Source organism: Chelonoidis abingdonii, chromosome 23, assembly GCF_003597395.2.
Source record: "Chelonoidis abingdonii isolate Lonesome George chromosome 23, CheloAbing_2.0, whole genome shotgun sequence".
NCBI classification, from domain to species: Eukaryota; Metazoa; Chordata; order Testudines; family Testudinidae; genus Chelonoidis; species Chelonoidis abingdonii.
This window is the reverse complement of record NC_133791.1, coordinates 22,243,683-22,248,620: the sequence shown is the minus strand read 5'-3', so window position 1 is coordinate 22,248,620 and position 4,938 is coordinate 22,243,683.

Sequence of the window (4,938 nt, the reverse complement as noted above, 5' to 3'; positions counted from 1 at the left end):
AAAAGAAGTAGTAACAAGCATAAATAAGTGAAGGTTCGAATAAAAAAAGAAAGATACAAACATTAGCCTAACGCGCCATATCTTAGGGATCACGATTTGAATGCTAGAGGATGTATCAGAGGTTGAGAGAAACTAGTTTCGAGTCTGTTCACTCTCGAACTAGATGGACACACAACCCAAATTCTAACAGCACCACAGAATTCTTCCCTCCTCCACAGCTAGATATGTGAGAGTATCTGTCGCGCTGCTTGGTCCTCTGGTCAGGTGACAGCCAGGCTCACTGAACTTGTTAACCCTTTACAGTCAAAAGAGATATAAAGTACTTCTGTTCTATTAACTCTTACTTATCTGTTTATGACAGAGACCTTTAAACTTATTACACTTGTGGCCCCAATCGGGATGTAATCCCATGTCCCCAATGGTGACTGCCTGACACCCTAACCAAGGGCTGCCACTTCGCCCGGGAGCGTAGCTTTAGTACAGCTGGTGAAGGTGCCTCAAACACATTGGCTGTTGCTGGGTTACATGGCCTGCACCAAGCGCTGCCTTCGCCCCAGGATCACCAGCCCAGAGCATTCAAAAGGAAAAACCATGAGAGTTGGGAAAGTAATAACTGTGCAGCTCTTCTTCTTTGCCGTCTGCCTTTGGAGCCTCATGGACAAACTCGTCACATTTTCTCTTTGCTCCACAACCGTTAGAGTGAAACTTTTTTTTTAATGAAATGAAAGCTGGGGTTCTGACACAATCCCAGGAGCTGGGGCTTTACGAAAAATACCAAATACTTATAATAAACTTGCCGCCATGAATAGCTATTTAAATGACATACTCGCTTGTTTGGGGTATAGATGCTCGCTAATCTGTTACTCTGTTTGCTAACCTGCAGAAAGGGAGATTTAGGCTGGATATTAGGAAGAACTTTCTAAGCTCTGGAACTGGAACTGGCTTCCAAGCAAGGCTGTGGAATTCCCATCATCTGGGGTTTTTTTAAGAACAGGCTGGACAAACACCTGCCAGGGATGCTGCAGGTTTACTTGGTCTGGCCTCAGGGCAAGGGAATGGACTTGATGACCTTTCAATGTCCCTTCCAGCCCCACATTTCTACATTCTATGAAAATCCCATTAATTGCCCACATACCTTTAAATATCTGACCAGAAATGCCTATATTGAGCTTGCCTGTGTATCCTTCACTCTGCCCCCTGGTGCTCCCACGGTGCACTACAGCTCTAATGACATGATCACATCTTATATTACCACCCTGTCTTTGTTGTCTGGAGCACAATGAAGGAGGCAGCTGTGCAATGTTTATTTTTATCCTCATTATTCATTGAGTGGATTCTTGTTGCTTTCACTTCACACCATCCAGCCTGCCCACTGAGGGCCCTCACCTGTTCTCAGTTAGATCAGGTTCATTTGCATTTACATCTTAGTAATCACAAATAGAACTAGGTTCCTTATCAGGGACGGATCCTCAGATTCCCAACCTCATCTACTGCAAACTGCTCAGTCTGAGCAATGAGTCAGGGGTCTTCAGGGGAAAATAGTAGGTGATTATGTAATTGACGACTGTGGGTGGGATTTTCAAAGGAGTCTGGATGCCCAATTCCCACTGGAAATTAATAGGACCTGGACATCCACATTTGACAATCTGAACCTAAATTGTTTTGCAGATGCACAAAGGGACAGAGCCAAGTGTGCACAGAACTTGATGTCTGTATTGCAACATGAATGCTCTTGCAACTGAGTTGCTGTAGTGGATTTCCTAGATCATTTTTTTCTAAAGGAAAATGATAAAGCAAAGAAATCCCCTGGTGTGAAATTATTTGCTAGAGGGCAGGAGAGGGCTGATTCCTGTACAAGACACTCACTAGCTCTACATATGGTGGGCGAAATTCACCTATGCAAAGAAAGCAAGTGCAATGCTTGGGCTTCAGTGGGATTGCAGAGATACAAAGGTTTGTGCCTGACCTCTGTCCAGGGGTGCATTCCAATCCCATAGGCAACTTCAAACACGGTATAGGGGAGATTTTATAGTCACCTTCTGAGAGCCGAAATCCCATTCTAATGATTTGTGCGTGTCAGCAGAGTGCTAATCCCAGTGGGGGAGGTTGTTACTAAGGATCTGTCCCATTTTTGCTCTTTAAATAACGTTAGGAGTATGCAGAAAGCACACAGACACCACTGGGTTGCGAATAACAGTGCTTACTAGCTATATACTATGTAAAAGATCCATATAGATACATATACACACACTGTGCTGCTCTGTTAGGCTATGGCGCGTCCTGCAATGGAAGAGAGAGAGGCCCACCAGAGAGCGCCCAAACAATTTAAAGAGATACTACCCAATTTTTTAACACTACATAATCCCTCATCATTTGCTCAAAAGAAAAAAACCGTCGAAGCACAGGCACAAAGTGTTTAACAAGTATTTATAACTTCCTGTGAAGGGCTTCGCTCCACTCACTGCTGAGGCAGCCCCTCCCTGGGGCTTATCTGGTGAATTAGCTCACCCCTGTCCTTGCTCTTGCTCAGTCCCTTGTCTCAGGCACCGGCTCTGCAGTCCTTCTCGCTAGTCAGGAGCTGTAGCACCTCTCCATGACTTCGCCCTCTGGCCTCCCCTGTCAGGGTCTCATCAACGTTTCTTTCCACCAAGTCTCAAGCAGTAATGTAACCATATCCCTTGTGCTGACTGAGCCACTCCCACAGCAGCTGGTAGGGGCACCTGGGCTCGTCATCTCCTCCACGTGCCAGTTCAGGGACCCTTGAACCCATCGTTCAGGTCTATAGGTCTTCACTGCTCCTTCCGTGGACTGCTTCCGACAGCGCCTTTTTCAGGCTCCTACTCCTGCCCTTGTACCAGGGAGCGTGACTTCAGGCTCGTGTCAGCTCCTGGGCTTTCTAAAAGCCCCCTCCTGGTCCTGCCCAGGTGAGCTTCAGTCTCAAGGAGTGTCCTTGCCCCTTAGCTCCCCAGCAGGTGCCGCCTACCGCTAATCAGCCTCTTGCCACCGTAACCCCTTCAGTGCTGGTGAACACCCCATCACACTCACCCAAATCAAAAGGCATGTTTCACATCCCATTGAAAGGCATTTCTCTAAGCAGGCTCCTCTCCCCCGGCCTGACCAACATGCGTGTTTCTGCACCAAACCATGGATGCATCAGAGCTGTTAAAAAAGAAGTCACTTTTTATTTTATTTTTTTTTTAATGCTGGGTGGGGGAAAGTATTTCCCACCTTCTTTGTTCCTGAAATTGACTGAGTTGTTTTTGCTCAGTCTTTCAAAAACGAGAAAGCAGTGGATTCGCAGGCACTGCCCAGGGCCAGAACAATTCATCCTGAAAGGGAAAAGCTTCCCACTATAAGGACGTGCAAAAGAGAAGAAGGCACCAAGGTGGAACCCAGGAGATCTGGATTCGACTCCTGGCACTGCCAGCATCTCCCTGGGTTGCCTTAGGGAAGTCCCCAAAGCATGGGTCCTCAAGGTGCCTCACTCCCATTGACAGAGCTAGATTAACACATAGGCCAACTAGACATGTGCTGGGGGCCCAGATTTGTGGAAAGGAGGGGCCCAAAACATGGAGATTTATTGGAGTGAGGGAGGGTTAAATCATAGAAGATTAGGGTTGGAAGAGATCTCAGGAGGTCATCTAGTCAACCGCCCTGCTTAAAGCAGGACCAATCCCCAACTAAATCATCCCAGCCAGAGCTTTGTCAAGCCTGACCTTAAAACCTCTAAGGAAGGGGATTCCACCACCTCCCGAGGGAACCCATTCCAGTGCTACACCAACCTCCTAGTGAAATAGTGTTTCCTAATATCCAACCTAGACCTCCCCCTCTGCAACTTGAGACCACTGCTTCTCGTTCTGTCAATGTAGATTTGCAAGGAAACTGAAAAAACTTTGCTCCCTTGAGTGGGTGGAGTTGTGGCCTGGCACAAGGGGTTGCAGCACCACTCAAATTTGGCCTGGCTGCCCTCCCATCCTGGTGAGTAGCACCCCTTGCAGCAGCAGGATGAGCAGCCAAGCCCAGCAGATCCTCAGCACCGTCGGCCTGGCCGCAACGGACAGCTGTTTGTTGTTATTCATTTTAGAAGATAGAAACCCAGAAGCATCTGTTTGCCTAGAGCCCAGTGACAGGGTAATCTGGCCCTGCCCCTTGATTTCAATGGCGAATAGGCTCCTAAATGAAGTGTAGCCAACCTCAAGAGACCAAACATCATGAATCAGATCCCAAAAATTCATGAAATTGGTCCCACAAATCACGAGAGTTGAAGAACATCAACAATTCATGTGTTTTTAGTCATCTTCTTACTTTCTAACTCCCCCCCACTGTTCTGGCTCCATGACTGTGTGAGAACTTCACACTGCAAAGTAACCAGCCTTTAGTGCCCAGGAACCCACATCTCTCCTAGGCTGCTCAGGTGGCCCGCCCCTCTCCCGAGAGACAGGGGAACTGCTCGCCATTTCCTGCTGCTGTCCTGACTCTCTCCCCTCCTTCATCTCCTTCAGGAAAAGAAGGGCTGGATGCTAACTACTTTGAGATCTACTGACCTAATTAATGCATCGTCATTCATCACTCACCCATAGAACTTACATTATTGTTTAGGGTTGACGAGTTACAGAGAAGCATGTTAAAGAATTTTAAACCTAGATCAATCATACACAGAAGCAATAACGTCACAGGAAAAACATGGGACTGGCCTCCTCTTCTTCAAGAAGCAAAACTTCCCTGACTCCACTCCGCTCCCTGGACACACACTTCACTGCCTGAGATTGGACAAACCTCCCCGTGTTCACCTCCCCCCACCGCTCCCCTGCTCCACCCCACCATGTTCACCTCTCCCCCACTGCTCCCCTGCTCCAACCCCCCCCTCACTTCCCCCCCCACCCCTCCCGCGCTCCAGCCGGCCCCCACACCCACCACCCCCCTCCTCCCGCACACCCC